Consider the following 16,367-nt stretch of genomic DNA (forward strand, 5'->3'; position numbering starts at 1 on the left):
GTTTACAACAATTTACACTCCTGCCAGCAGTGTATCAAAGTGCTTCTTTCTCCCACTCTGGCCAAGAAAGTCCATTATCAGACTCTTTAGTCTTTGTAATTCTGATAGGTACAAACCAGAATCTATATACTTTTTAAAGTTCTTAATGGACTTGGGCATATTTCCGTTTATAAACGATTACATCATGTTAATGGCGGTACAATATTCCATTCTGTGACTCTACTACCATAATTTATTTAACCAGTTCTTCTACTGAAAGACATATAGGTTGATTCTTTTTTTTTGTCTTTATAAATGATGTTACAGTACATATTCTTGTACATAAATTTTTGTGCCTTCCTTTAATTCTCTTTTTTTCCAGTTTCTTTGGAATGTTTATTTGTTAGTAAAGTATAAGAATTCCTTAAAAAATACAATTTTGACATGGTTTGCTTTGATCAAACTAAACACGTAATTGTCTGCAGAGCCACTGTGTGTGTTGGGGGGGTTTGGGGTGCTGCTTTTGTTTACAAAAAATGATTAAATGTTACCACAAAAAGTGTCTTTTAAGCAGGCACCTTGCTTTCCCCCAGCTCTGCTTTTTGGCTTGCATCTCCACGTTTGTGACTAAGCCGTGGATGGAAGTTTCACTGGAAGTTATTTTGCTTCCCAGTACGTGTCACGCATTTCATTCCATATTATTTTCGTCCTTTCCCCTTCCAGTGTTATATGTCTCAGACATGAGTGAAGACTGAGTTGTGAGTTTTCAGTTTTGCCAAGAGTTAAATATTTGCAGAGCTGGAAAAAAATAAAGTAAAAAAAAATTATAATGTGCCTGATTTAGGCCTGGCTCTCAAGACTTTCATTTAGCTGCTTCAAAGCTCACATTTTAAATGTCAAGAAAAATATTCTATTTCCACCCTTATCAACCGCCATAATGCCTGAATTAATTAGAATGGAACTCTAATTTCTCCTCAGATGGAAGTGGATCATTCCATTCTAACAAACTGAATGCCCAGGGCAGCTGCAGATGGAAGGTTTCTGGACTTCTAGCCTCCATTGTTGATGTTATTTTTCAGTTGCTACTGCTTGAGACACTGCAAACGAGGGATAGTCCCCTGGAGACCCCACTTCTCTGATCTACATGTTTCATTTGCTTGTGTGTCTCCTCTGTCTCTACTCTAGTTTTAAGCACAATCCTTTTTTCCCTGCAATTTGAGGGAATCCAGGGTCCAAACTGTATTAAAATAGGATGGCTTTGGCCTGAGACATTCCTTTTGGAAACATGCTTCCCTGTGTTTGCATTCGCTAGTTCCTTCTCTAGCCTCAGCTCTGCCCGCTTAGCTTCTGTCAAGAAGGCCAAAGGAGATCAGTGACTTCTGCTATGACCCTGGGAGTGGAGGCCTTTCACCTCAGGGCCTCCAGATTAACGGTCAACTAACTCTCTTGGAGCCCAGGCTCCCGCAAGAAAACTTGTAACTCTTTAGACCAAGGTCTTGTCATGAGTTGCCCAGAGCTGTTTCTTCTGAAAGACCTTCCCAACCAGTCCCATAGGGCAACTCTTTGTCCTGCCTTCCCAGGCTCTCTGTTTTTTGAAAGTGAGATTTTTCTCTCTCTCTTTTTTTTTTTGCTGAGGAAGAGTTGCCCTAAGCTAACATCCATTGCCAGTCCTCCTCTTTTTTTGCTTGAGGAAGATTAGTCCTGAGCTGACATCTGTGCCAGTCTTCCTCTACTTTGTATGTGGGTCACTGCCACAGCATGGCTGGTGAGTGGAGTAGGTCTGCGCCTGAGATCCAAACCCATGAACCTGGGCCACCGAAGCAGAGTGCGTGGAACTTTAACCACTCGGCCATGGGGCTGGGCCCCTCTTTTTTTTTAATTGAGATATAGTTGACATATAACATTATGTAGTTTCAGGTGTACAACATAATGATTCCATATTTGTATATGTTGTGACATGATCACCACATAAGTCTAGTTAACATCCATCACCTCACATAGTTACAAAACTTTTTTTTCTTGTGATGAGAGCTTTTAAGATGTCTCTCAGCAACTTGCAACTATGCAATACAGTGTTGTTAACTATAGTCACCATGTTATACATTACATCCCCAGGACTTATTCATTTGATACCTGGAAGTTTGTACCTTTTGACTCCCTTCACCCAGAATTATTTCTAAGTAACTGTTGGAGTTGGGAGTAGAGGTGGGAGGCTGGGAAGAATGGTGAGTTAGAGGTATCAGAATCACATAGCACGTATTACAACCTGGGCGCTCTCCCCTCCAAACCCCCGGTCAGTTCTCAAAGCCATTGTTTAGTAGGGTAGTTCTCAGCGATAAATAATGCCCCAGGACAATGGCCTGTGTGTGGCCCAGTTTCTCTGGACCCGGCCAGACTGAGAATTTTCAATCTCCAGGGAGTTCAGGGTGTGTATCAGGAAATTTTTTCTTTCTTTTTTTTTTTTATTATGTCACTTCTTATTTTGAAATAATCTTGAACCTACAGAAGAGTTTCAAGTATAGGACAAAGGGCTCCCATGTACCCTTTGCCCAGATTTGTCTTTGTTAATTGTTTATGACATGCCACATTTGCTTCTCTCTCTTTCCCTGTATGTAGATATATATTTTTTCTTTTTTTTCTGAACTGTTTGAGACTGAGTTGGAGACATCATGCTCTTTCACCCCTAAATACTTCAGATTGTATTTTCTAGAAGGATATATTCTTACATAAGCACAGTATAGGTACCCAAATCAGGAAATTTAATGTTGGCACAGTACTATTGTCTAATCCACATCCCATATTTGAAATTTCTTCACTTGCCACCGTAATGTCCTTGATGGCTTTCTTGGTTTCTGGTCCAGGATCCATCAAGGATCATGCATTGCATTGAGTTATCTTGTCCCCTTGATCTCTGTTTACCTAGAACAATTCCTCAGCCATGTGTTTCTGGACCTTGATGTTTTTGAAGAGTATCCGTCAGTTACAGTGTAGATTGTTTTCTAATTTGGATTTGTCTGGTGTTTCCTTGTGATTTCGATTTAGGTTATACATTTTTGGCAGGCACACCACAGAAGTGGTGTGTTCTTCTCACTGCGTGCCCGCAGGAGGCTCATGATGTCAGCTGTCCGGTGTGGGTGATGTTGCTTCGGTTGCTTGCCTGAGGTGGAGTCGTGGAAGGTGGGGGAGGGCAGTTTGCTGGGGTCAGCTGGCTCCTCTCATGAGTGTGTTGCGTAAAGACAACACGACATGAGGAAGAGCTTTTTGGTCCACCGGGTCTCTGCAAGGTGTGGCCTCAGGTCACGTACACCCTTCTCCTTGGGGTGACGCACGAATGCCATTGCCAGCGTGCTCAGTTAAGCTTCGCGGAGCATTATTTAATTAACAAATAATAGATCTGTGTGGCTGTACACACAGAGATATAGTTTTAAAATGAACCCGCGATGCTTCCTTCCATTTATTCCGTACTCTTGCCTCTTACAAAACACGTCATTCCAAAGGATACATTGAGTTAAGTTGGGGTAAAGGGAGACCATGGCTGAGAAAATAATAAAGCCAGGGAGGAAAGTGCATACCACAGGCCCTGTGTGGTGCGAGACGCGCCTGCAGACTTGGCTTTGCGACTTGGGGGCTCCTGCAAAGAAAGCGACATGTTCAGTCACAGGAGCAGTGTCGGGAGGTGAAGCCTGGCCTGGTGTTGAGGAGAAACATAGTTTTTCCAGGTATAGACACCTAAGAGGGGTTTTTCCCTCTAACTCCCCGTAAGTGATCTAGACACTGTGGTCTAGGGGCCAGTCCTCAGAATATCTCCCAGCAGTGACCCCCAGGAGTGTTAGAGGTTTCTACAGCCCTGCTCACTGGGTGGGCGACCATCTGAGAGCACAGCCCAGAATCGCTGAGGCCAGAGCAAGGGCATGCCACACCCATTTGATTCAAAGATAAAACTCAGAAAATCCAGATGGTAGCTTTTGTTGTTGTTGCATGTTTTGTTTTGTTTTTGTTTTTAAGAGTAGAACCCTTTGGCACACCCTCCCAGATAGAATTGAGAGGTCTAGGTTTGTGGTTTGTTTTCCTTGGGACTAGAGTCTCCTCTTGTAGATGTTTAAAAGTGGAGCTGATTTGGTTCTGGTCCCCCCACCCCCCACACCGACGTTGATCCCGGGGACTGGACCCCCAGCACTTCCCCATCTCTGGGTTTCTTCAGGATTTTTACTTGACCACAGTATAATAGTCGGGCAGTTTCCAAGCCCTTATCCCTAGAATTATACTGTGTATTTGCTGTTGTCTGTCTCCCGAGACTGTAACCTCCCGAAGGCCAGGGCCTCTCCATCCTGTTCATCCGTCTCTCCAGCACCTAGAATCAGTGCCTTGCACCTCCTTGGGGCTCAGGAGATGTTTGGTGAGTGAATAGTTAAATGAAAAAGTCATCCATAGTCCTACCATCCAGACACCACCACTAATAGTATTTTCATACTTTTTCATTTCAAAGGTAATTAACCTTTGGGGAGTCACTAGAAATCCTGTAAGATCTAGGGATACAATCCTTAAAATGCATAAATATACACAAGTTCCCTAAATTTGACATGTAATTTTACCAGATTTCCTAATCCTGCCACCCCTGGTTAAATTCTTGTTTTGTTTTTTTCCTGAAAAGTCCTGGCAAAACACCACATCATGTTATTATCTTTGCTAATTTGATTGCTGAAAAATAGCTCTTACTTTAGTTTGCATTTCTCTGATTCCTTGTGAAGCTGACAATTTTTCCATGTTGATTACTAATTGCATGTTCTCTTTCATAAATCGTTCAAGTCCTTTGACTATCTCTTGGAGTGTCTGTTGTGTGTCTGTTTGATAAAGATGTTTACTAAAATGGCACGTTACAAAAAGAAAACAGATTAAAAACTAGCAGCCCACACTGGCACTTTTTCTCCACTTCTTGTGGAACAGCTGTGGATCTGTTTTCTGGTATTTAGCCTGGGTTGCCACACTTTGCACCTGGAGTAGTTTTAAAATCATTCAGGAAAGCTAACCACTAAAAAGCTACAGAAAACTCTCTCCTGACTAATGAAAATAAATTCGTGAATCAGAGTTTCCATTTCCTGCTGGGATGAAAGTATACCTATTGTCTGAAGATAATAAAACAGTTTTGGTTTTGCTGCTATTGCCAGGCCATGGAATTAAATTCAAAGACACAAAGATAACTTTGTGAAGCAGTGTAGTGAAGTGCCCAATTTCCTCTTTTTCCCAAGTTAGGTCATTATTTGCCTAAATTCACTAGCTTCATAGATGTGCTTCCTGACACATGGCTACTTTTGATAAATCTTGAGACATCCGAGAAATCAGATGGGATCTGAGTAGCACACGCTGGTGCTGCTTTAGGTGAAAGCAATGTGATTTCCTTACAGCAAAAGGATCCAGAAGAAATCAACATGCCAGAAAGAGTGATTTCTTTTCTAGCTTGTTCTGGGTATATTATAATGATGAAAACTCATCTCTAAATCCTTTAAATGCCCATAAAAATAGACATTTTAGGTAATGCATTTGCTAGGAAAACGTAAGAGGCAGTGTTACGGGCATTTCCATCTGCACACCGAGGAGAGCAGAGCTGCCCAGGGACTCACACACTGGTGTGTCGCCTAGATTACTGTTTGGATGGGCAGACAGCGTAGCAAGTAGGAAAAGCCCTTCCTGATGCTAACAAGTCAGGTTTTCCTGTGAAGTAAATGCAGCTTGGGTCACAAGTCGGAAACCAGAGGAGCCGGGGGCGTCTGGGAAACCTAAGTCCACCTGTCAAGTTTTGGGGCACCTGGAAGTGGTTTTAAGGCTTGAAATGGTGAAGCCAGGAAAGTGTGGCTGAACCACAAGTATCCCAGAGCCCTGGGCCTTATCAGCTGAGGTGCTGAGAAATTTCCTTATAGCTGTTCTCACCCAGAATTGGAATAAAGGGCCCAGTGTGAAGTGGGGATAGTGCAACTTCTTGGTTTAATACTTTACAGATTTTTGGAACCAAATGCACCCTGAAGTGAAAAGCTGCTTTTTTTTTGCTGACCTTGTTGGATGGCTAACACTGTTTCTGGGAAATAAGAGAAACAAGCGGCTCATTGTTGGCAGGAGCTGAGAGAGACACAAGAAGGGCGAGAGACGCGTCTGCAGCCCTCTTTCCCCTCCATTGTGTCGTGGCTGAGTCAAGGCTGGACTGCGGCTGGGTTTTTCTTTCTACCTCTTAGACATGTGTTTCCCATCAGACAGGCCTGCGTGACACCTGACGTTGGCCAGCGCACATGAGTTAAGCCGTGTACGGCCCATAAACAGAGAGGGAGAGACCCGCAGCTGCGCCAGAGCTCGTGATGCTGGGGTGTTTTGAAGCTCGCTGTCGCAGGGTCTGCACGTATGTCAGAAACGATTTACACCTGTGTGTTTTGGCTTCCTCCCGTTGCATGTCATTACTTCCCGAAAGCCGCTGTGGCCAGAAGGTCTGGCATTGCCTCAGGAGCAGCTCTTCTCATTTAAACCATCCTGAATTATGAAATGTAACTTTTCAAACTTAACTGATTTTGTCTCCTTTTTTAGGGACTGAAGAAGAAAGCCCTATGCCATTTTCTGTAAAACCAGATCACACAAACAGGGTATCATCCTAACGTGATTTATGTTGATTTCATCATTTTATAGCAGTAAATAAGTTAAATTAGTCTGCATTAAGCTTTTTCATGAAGTAGGGGACAGGAAACACTTCTTATCCTTGTCACCAAATTTAACTCAATAACTATATTTTGATGACTGAGGGTGGGCAGGACAGGACAGCAAGTGGTGATCAGTGTGGCTGGCACAGCCACGGCGTTCTAGCATATTCCCTGGGCTTCCTAGGCTTTTCACAGTCTATGCCTGTGATTTGTACTGAGTCCTTTAACCTTCCAAGTTACCTCATCTCTAAAATGAGTGAATTGGCCTAAATCATTGGTTTTAAATTGTGTCCCAAGGTCCCATGCCAGGGTTTCAGGGGGATGTGAGCCGAAGCTAAGCTTGGTTAGTATCCAGTCTCCAAAAGCTGTGTCCAACCAATTTAAAAAATTTAATATTTTGACACAAGAGTTGAGAAACACCTGTAGGGAAAGCACAGTGAATGCGAGATGAAGAGAGTTTAGAGCAGACAGCCCAGGGGTCGCGGTGTTAGTGCTCACTCACCCACTGGCCCCAGCGCCCTAGGCCTGCTTCCAGTGGACACCCACGTGAGGGTTGCCTCTGCTTCTGCTGTCTTTCGGGCTCTGGAGGAAGATCCTACTGCTGAAGAAAAGTCTGAGAACGGTGGTCTGAATGACTAAGGCCCCTTCCAGCCCGAACTTCTCTGGCGATGGTATGAAATAGGGTGAATACAGGGCCCCATCTGTACTGAGTGTGGTGGGAAGTGGGTTGGTCAACCACTAATGATAAAACAGAGCAGAATGAGATGGAACTGTGCTCTGGAAGTGAAGAGGAAGCAGCAACAGAAATCTAGCGTTCGTTGAATATTCGCTTAGAAGCTTATGGGAGCCACGGCGAAAATACGGCCTCGAGAGAAAGCGTTTTGTCTGTGTGTCCGGGGGGAGCATGATGGGTTCTGATTTTTCTTCTTTGTTACATTTTTTTTAAATTAGAAAATGTCTATGGTGATCATCTCCTTATAAATGATACTGACATTTTATTACCAATTTCTGACCCACAGACCCTGAAGCTCAGCTCGGGGGGATGTATTTAGTGCCCACAGTGTGCCTCAGCAAGTCAGATTTGAGATGGACTGGATTATTTGTGTTCTGTCTATGAGGAAGAGCCATACCTGTGGGCTGGTTCCAGGGGCAGGGAGGCTCAGAGCACAAATCAGCCCTCGGGAAGAGGAATTAGTTCAGATCACAGGAGGAGGACGGTCCGTGTTTCTGGAAAGAGCCTCTCCTCAGTGTGTGCGGCTCAGCCAGGAATAAGACAGGAACAGTGTCCTGACTCTCAGACTTAGCCCAGTGCATGTTTACACATGCTGCAATGTCATAGATAGGGCTTGATTTCCTTAAAAAGTTACAGTGCTGGAGGAGTAAGATTCCCTCTCTGAGGATCAAGTAATGTGGGTACAGAAGCACAACCAGCTAGTTGTAATTGTGGAGGACACACCAAGAGCTGATCTGGGCAGCCTGACTGGTTGGAGTGTCACATGGTTCCTTCATGCTGGCTCTGCTTCTCTTTGTGAGGGAACACACCAGGGTGACGTAGGAAACGGGCTCTGCCTGAGTTAACTCAGCGGCCAGGCCAGGACAGGCACAGGCCTCAGGGGACCACGCACCCCATTTGCCTGGGGCTCTCCTGGATTTAGCTGTGAAGTCCCGTGTCCCAGGAACCCCCTTGGGCCCTGACAATTGGTCGCCCTCTGTGACGGACCTCAGTCTCAGCCTCTGTAGAGTGAGGATAGAGAGGGAAGTGGTCGCTCAGCTTTCAGTTCTGACTGTCCCTGATTCAGGGGCTCTTGTGCGCCCTTCTCCTGGGGTGTTTAGGTTTCTGGAAGGTGTTTCTGATGCAATTTATATAAACTTATTAGCCCAAACATAAACCTGAATTAAACACCTGTTCCACGAGGGAGGAGGACGTTTCCCAGATCCCAAATCACGGGTGTCCCCCAGGCGTGTCTTTGAATGTGCACTGTCGTCTGCTTTGGGGAAACTGCAACCAGGTTTTCAAAACAGTAAGTCAGCCTCTTCGAAGCTCCTCCCACTCTCAAGGGATGATGTTAGAAGGATACTTTGGAATACTTAATGTTGTTTTATGATAGAAGCAAGTAAAAAAAAAAAAGAAACTAAACCAAAAGATAGGTTATTTTGAATATATGGAATGAAAGTTAGTTTAGCAAGTTTCTGCTCGCCAGCTGTGAAAACTGATATGCAAGTTAAACCGTCTTTGAAATTTTCCTAAGTCAGTATTTGCATTTGCTTATGGAGAACTTCTGCAGATATTGGAGCAGTCTCTATAACCCGTGCTTTCCCTGTTTTGTTTTGCTGTGTTTTTCTGTTACTTTGTATCTTGAACAGCGTGGGTACCTCTAGGCACATGAACCACTTCAACATCTTCCGGGGGGCTCGGTTCCCTTCTCTGGCTCCGTGTGGCTGCTTAATTGACTTTAAAGAGTTTACCTAGCACATAGTAGGAGCTTAATAAATATTAATTCATTTTCAGTTCAGTTCATAATTCAGGGCTGCCAAGACGTCTGCTGAGCTGCAGTAAACCAGCATTTCCCGGTATTCCGACTCAGGAGAACACTGCTTCCAAGTCTGAGAAGTGCTGCATTTTATATCTCACTCTTGGAAAGTCTCAGTGTCTGTTAGTGGATTAAAAGCTCTGAGAAATCTTGCCATGTAATAAATTCTTGTAACTATGTTTATCCCAAAATTTCCCAATCTTATTTGACCATGGAACACTTCTGGAAGCAGCTATTTTTTTTTGTTTAATTTTAGCTTAATATCTATTTACTCCCATGGAACACACTATAGACCATGTTTTCTTTTGAATATTACCCATTTTGTATATACCCTATAAAAACTAATTAATGGTGAGTATTGAAGAGACAGTGCCCAGCACAGTTCCTGGTGTTTGTTGAAGACATGGTTATACACACACACATGCACACACAGTTTTTGTAGAACAAAACTTTAAGACTTTAAGAAAAATTGAATAAGAGTTCCCATATACCCCCTCACCCAATTTCCCATAATATTAACATCTTACATTAGTATTCTACATTTGTTATAATTAATGAACCAATGTTGATACATCATTATTAGCTAAAATCCATGCTTTATTTGGATGTCCTTAGTTTTTACTTAATGTCTGTTTCTGTTCCTGGAGCTCCTACAGAATACCACGGTGCGTTTCCTGTTCGTGTCTCCTTAGCTGTCCTTGGCTGTGACAGTTTCTTAGACTTTCCTTGTTCTTGATGACCTTGATAGTTTTGAGGAGTACTGCTTAGGAATTTTGTAGGATTCCCCTCTATGGGAACTTGTCTGATGTTTTTCTCCAATTAGGCTGGGATGATGGGTTTTTGGGAGGAAGACCAGAGAGGTGAAGTGCCGGTTTTATCCTGTCACATCACCGTGGCGGAGCCCTGTAGATGCTGACCTCGAGCTGACACACAAGATCCCTCCCTGGAAAGTTACCGCCCTCTCCGCCCCCCATTCAATACTGTCCTCCTGGGAGGAGGTCACTGTGCACAGTCCACGCTTCAGGAGAGGGAGTTTTTGCTCCCCGTCCTTGAGGACACTGTGTCTACATTAAATTATTTGGAATTCTGTACAGGAAATTTGTCTCTTCTCCCCCTATTTATTTATTCATTTAATCATTTGTTTATATGAGTGTAAACTCGTGGATATTATGTTTTTATTAAACTAACGAACCATAGTCGACAACACGTGGAACTTTCTCCCTTACCGGTAGAACAGAAGTGTAGTTGGGATGGTGCTGGGAAAAGCCATGGGGGGCTTGGGGAGGCCTCGCTTACTCACTGAACGCAATTGTGCCTCTGACATGTTGACAAAACCACGCATTTTTAAAAGTTCAGCTCAAAGTGCCCGGTGTCGAGATACCTCAGCTGAGAAGTTTGTTGTTAGAGGGAGAAAGGAGGCGGAGAACAAGGCGAGAAATGTGGAACCAGCTACAGGTGTCCCGCTTTGCCCTCCCCGGATTCACATGTGAATTGAGAAAGAGGGATTTGAAGGGAATAAAGTCACTTCTCTGTCTTTCTAGGGCTTAAGTGTGGCTTCTAGCCATTGGCGCACTGGTTGTCTTTCCGTAACCCACTCAGAGCCAGCCTCCTGCAGGCCCTGGATGGGTTTTGCAGTTGAGCCTAACCTTACGGTTTTGTTTTCTCCACTTGGCGTTGTGTGTGTGTGTGTGAGAGTGTGTAACCAAAGTCTATTTTAAAAATGAGGGAAGCAAGCCCAGGACACAGAAAAGCAAGCCACTGAACCTCTCCGAGGCCAAAAAGACATTTGTCAAACAGGCCAGGCGGTGCACTGGGCAGCCTCTGATTCCCTGGCCTTGCTCGTCGTCTGCAGCTCCTGGCCTGGGGAGGCTGCAAAGCCCTTTCTCTGTGAGCCATCGCTCTCTGTTCCCTGGTGCTGCAACAGGCAAAAGTTCAGGAGGGAAGACTTGACCTTTTCCATGTTTGCTGCTGCTGCTTCTTTTTTTTTTTTTTTTTGCGAGGAAGATCGGCCCTGAGCTAACATCTGCCAATCCTCCTCATTTTTGCTGAGGAAGACTGGCCCTGGGCTAACATCCGTGCCCATCTTCCTCCACTTTATATGGGACGCTGCCACAGCATGGCTTGCCAAGCGGTGCATCAGTGCACGCCTGGGATCCAAACCCGCGGACCCCGGGCCACCGCAGCGGAGCGCGCACTTAACTGCTTGTGCCACCGGGCCAGCCCCTCCATGTTTGCTTCTTAAATAGCAAGTGATATGCGGGCTTAGAACCAATCCAGGGACCTTCGTGGCCCTGAGCCTGCTCTTGGGGCTCTGTAGCAGAAGTGACCAAGTGTGTTTGCTAGAACGGGTCAGAGGTGCCTCAGTGTACCTTGTCCCAGGCAGCATTAACCAGAGGGTCATGTCCAACAAGGAGACTCACCCCTGCCACACTCCATTCCCATGTTGACCCTTTGCTTCACCAGGGACACAGTCATTGAGTCAAAGGGTGTTCCACTCTCAGATGCTGTGGAGTTGTCCTTCTTGGTGTTTTCTCTTATAGTGAATAATAGCAATGAAATGTTTCTGGTCACATATCTGCAGAGCATGGTTATATTGATTTCCAAACACAGAAGAGAAAGCCAATTATTGAAGGAAAAAAAGAAAAAAGGAGATGAAAACAATGAAAAAGATAAATGTAGATTTGAATTTAAATTCTAACTCTCTTGGAAGAAAAAAGATGTCTCTGCTTTCGTTTTGATGCATTCCTGCTTCAACAGAGAAATCTTCTGTTTGGGTTATTCCTTTCTGTGGGGACTGGCGAGAGTCTAGAACTGATGCGGAGTTTAGCCTTCCTGAGGCATTTAATGGCAGTCTGCCCTTTACTGATTTGGCCTCAGATACTGCATTGGCGATACTCTGCCTTTTTTTTTTTTTTTTTTGTGAGGAAGATCAGCCCTGTGCTAACATCTGCCAATCCTCTTTTTTTTTTTTTTTTTTTGCTGAGGAAGACTGGCTCTGGGCTAACATCCATGCCCATCTTCCTCCACCTCATATGGGATGCTGCCACAGCATGGCTTGCCAAGCGGTGCGTCGGTGTGCGCCCGGGATCCGAACCTGCGAACCCCGGGCCACCGCAGCAGAGCGCGCGCACTTAACCGCTGCACCACCAGGCTGGCCCCTGCTTTTTTTTTTTTAACTGACCTATTGTTCTCTCCCTAGCGTGTTCTGGAATATTATCCCAAGGAATATTTTGTTCATCGCTAATTTAAATGTTTTGCCTTCCCTTGCTCTCCTGAGGACTTCCTCTCTGTTTATGTCTGCCTTGGGCCTCCTCTGCCCCGTTGTCTCTGGGCGGCTAACAAAAGCCATGGTTTTAAAGAACCTCAACCTTCAGTGAAGTTCATGAGCTCCAGTCTCAGAGAAGGCTCAATGACAGTTCGAAATGAAATGACTCCGGAGCGGCAGGTTGAGCCATGGGCTGGGTTGAATCAGGACACCTGGCTTCTAGGCCCCTGACTGTTTTATGACCCTGACCAAATGCACTGTTTCTCTGGGTACGGTTTCCTTATCTCTGCAAGGAAGATGCACCAAGTCGGCTGTCAGTTTGGACAATCTGGATTATATTCTAAGCCTTATTTGTTGTTTTTCAAATAATTTCAGGGTTACCTCCTTTCTACCAAGAAAATACTGAGTTTGATGCATGCATGACCATGTTTTTGTTTTATGTTTTTTACTTTTATATTTTTACATTTTACGTAAGCAATAAATGCACATAGGAAAACGTTAAACAGTATAGAAGAGGAAAGGAAAGATATCCTCCCTTCCCTGATACCCAGTTTCCACTCCAGAGGCACCCACTGTTACCAGTTCCTTGTGCATCCTTCTAGAGAGATTGGCTGTGTGTGTATAACATGTGTCCCCCCCGCCCCCCTTTTCTGACTATAAATAGTAGCATGCTCATACATATAGTTCTGTCCCTTGGATTTTTTTACCCTCTGGACAATGTTTCTTAGAGATTGTTGCGTGTAAGTACCTACAGAGCTCCCTCATTCTGTGCAATACTTCGTGGAATTCCTCTGAGTGGATGGATCATAATCTCCCATGGGTGGACCTCATTTTTAGTCTTTGGCTGTTACAGACAATCCTGCAGTAAGTATTCCCACACAGATTTCTCTGCTGGTGTGTTGTGCTTTACTTTGAAAACAAAGCCATTGTCTAAGTTCCACTCTTTTCCAGTTTCTGTAGTTAGTAACTGGAGATGTTTAGTCTGAATGGTCAAATGTCCATTAAGTGGAGGGAAGCAGCCTCTCCACCACTCCTCCCTGTGGGTGTCTGGTGCTGGTGCTTTGAAGACCAGCAGGGTGTGGTTGGGAAGAGCTCTCCAAGTCAGACTGCCCCAGATAAGGATGCAGGCATTAGTGAAATCTGCCGAGCAGCGTCTGGGTGCTGTGTGGGGTGGAGTAACAAAGTCCACTATGGGTGAACCCAGCGCAGAGCTTGTACACTGACAGGCGGTCTCCCAAGTCACTGAAGAGAGTCCTGTGCCAATTTTGTCATGTCAGTAAGTTACCAGACTCCAGTCAGTTTTTAAAATTTTTTGAAGTATCTGAGTTATAAAAATTAACGTAGAGTTAATAGCCTCTGAGTTGCCAACAAAAAAAATTAACCTTTTCAAGCCTCTTTTTCCTAATGTGGGGATTTCTGATATTAGAAATATTCAGTTTACACATTTCTCTTATAGACACAATTGGGCATCTTTTTTGTCTGTAGTCGTTACATCGGAAAAATAGGAGCATCCTCTTTTAGGAGGTTCAGAAATGACTGTCTCGGGCCGGCCCCGTGGCTTGGCGGTTAAGTGCGCGCTCCGCTGCTGGCGGCCTGGGTTTGGATCCCGGGCGCGCACTGGCGCACCGCTTGTCCAGCTACGCTGAGGCCGCGTCCCACATACAGCAACTAGAAGGATGTGCAGCTATGACATACAACTATCTACTGGGGCTTTGGGGGAAAAAAAAATAAATAAAATTATAAAAAAAAAAAAGAAACAACTGTCTCTGGAAATAATCACTATTCTTCCGTCTAAGCTTCCTCTTCCCAGCCTGAAAGAGGTCTTATGAGTTTCGCCTTTCTGGATACCTGGACTTTGTCTACTTGAATCTGTATTTAAGAGAACTTTTCCCTGTAACACAGTGTGCGCTCATTCCCTGACCTCCACCCAGACCTTCAAATTGAGATTGTAATTACGCTCGAACAAGCCGTAGAAGTGAAATACTCATTTTAGTTGTTTTGGAATCAACGCGACTGTGCTTTTCGCCTGTTCTCAAACTCAGAACATAAGAAACGCCCAGCTGGCTTCCTCCATTAATCCAAGCTTCCCTCTGTGCCAAGGTGGGACCAGTTCCTTGGGCTGGGCTTAATTCGGGAGGGGAACCTGAACTGTTCGGGCAGAATTCTCCAAGAATTCTTACCTTCCTCTTGGGCAGCTCGGTGCAGAGCAGAGTTGTCAGTCTATCCAGACCCTCCTGGAACCTTCCTGTTCGTACCCTTTGGGCCCAGGTCCCTGATTTGATGACTGCTGTTTAAGGGGTACTGCCTTGTGGTGGAAGGCAAACTGTGTTTAGAGGGTTGCTCTCAGGCTCAGCCGCATTCCTGTTCTTCAGTAAGGCATGGCAGAGGGCGGCCAGGGACGGTGGAGAGGGCAGGAGCACGGGTGTCGGGGCTCGAGAACCAGAGCCTGCCCTGCGCCTCTCAGGGTTCCAGTCTTTCTTCCATGAAATAAAGGGGTGGACTAGATAATCTGCAAGAATCCTGCGAAGCCTCACATTGTAGCCACACATCCGCACAGAACAATCCACCTCATTTCTTCACACGTTCCTTTTAGCGGCCCGTTAGTTCCCTTGAGGGCAGGAGCCACTTATCCAGCTACGAACCCAGTGCCTCGCCCCGTGGGAAGGCCAATAAAGTTTTCAGAGAGTTATAAATAAATTTTAAAAAAAGAATGTTTCTACCCCACCTCTACCCATATCCAGAGGAAGTTCCTGCCATGGAATTAGTTGTTCCTTGAGGAAACCAATTCTTCTGTAGAAAATTTTTAGTATCGGTACTATCTTTTGAATGTGTATGTGTGTGTGTGGTCTACATATACATTTTTAATAGTTATTAGGCTACTTTAAATTCGTTTAAGAAAATTTAGATATGAACATGTTGCCACATGATGTCGATAGCAAACTGAAGATCTAAAATATTTAACTTTTCGACTTTAAGTGAAATATGTCAATAATTTTATATTTTAAAGGTAATGATACCAAATATAGCAAAAATTGAGAGTTTTTTCCTCAGAAATGAAGTAAGTATATAAAATTATAAGTTGTTGCCTTTGGTCCTGACCTATGAGCAAATAGAATGAATAGCATGGTTTTCATTATTACAGGATAGTGCCCAGGCAGAAGTTAAGCAAATTTGACTGGGAAACCGTTTTGAGAAAAACTAACACTTTTTAAAATGCGTTTTTTGTGGGAATGCCAATTTTAGAATTTATTAAAGGATTTTTCAGTTCTTTTCTAACGTGAAGTACTACATGCTAAAATTTAAAATGTTGGTAAATGCAGATAAAAGGAAAATCCTTAAAAAGTGGAAAACACTTCTAGGGCCTTTATCTAATCACAAACACAGTTAGCACTTTTATGTAATGTCTTCCTCACTAATTTTTCCCTTTGCAAAAATTGAAATGTTTTTTCTCGGTCAGTTATTTGTTCCTTAGCTCATGCTTCTTTGGAGCACCCTTTTTGACGAAGTATTGATGGGGTCCTACTTGTGTGCAGTTCCTGGATCCACGTGCTGTGTTTTGCATGTTGCTTGTCAATTCACTTGTCCGTCCTAGATATCACGTACCCCCTACGTGTGTCTGTGGTCGCACGCCCTCCCTAGTTTGCCATGAACCTACAGGTTGTCTGAGAAAGTGCACACATACCCAGATGTCCTGGTGAATTATCTCGTACGTTGTGGTAACCTTTGTGGAATTTACTTTTGGCCACTGTGTTCTATGAGAGGCTTAAAATGTATTCTGGACACAGGGCAGGTGTGAAATAAGACTTTTAACAGGGCACAAAAGCCGAGACTAGATGAGTCAGGAGTGGGGCCGGTATCTAAGCCTCCATGAATTGAATTAAGGTAATAATTACTTAAACAGTAATGATTAACAGG

General features: G+C 44.2%; 1 protein-coding gene across 2 annotated transcripts in view; it reads left to right on the top strand.

Annotated features, from left to right (window-relative positions):
- Positions 1 to 16,367, top strand: part of WWTR1 (WW domain containing transcription regulator 1) — a 123,770-nt gene that overhangs the window by 86,002 nt on the left and 21,401 nt on the right. The gene's annotated exons all lie outside the window — the stretch shown is intronic.

This window comes from Diceros bicornis, chromosome 2, assembly GCF_020826845.1.
Source record: "Diceros bicornis minor isolate mBicDic1 chromosome 2, mDicBic1.mat.cur, whole genome shotgun sequence".
In the NCBI taxonomy this organism is placed as follows: domain Eukaryota; kingdom Metazoa; phylum Chordata; class Mammalia; order Perissodactyla; family Rhinocerotidae; genus Diceros; species Diceros bicornis.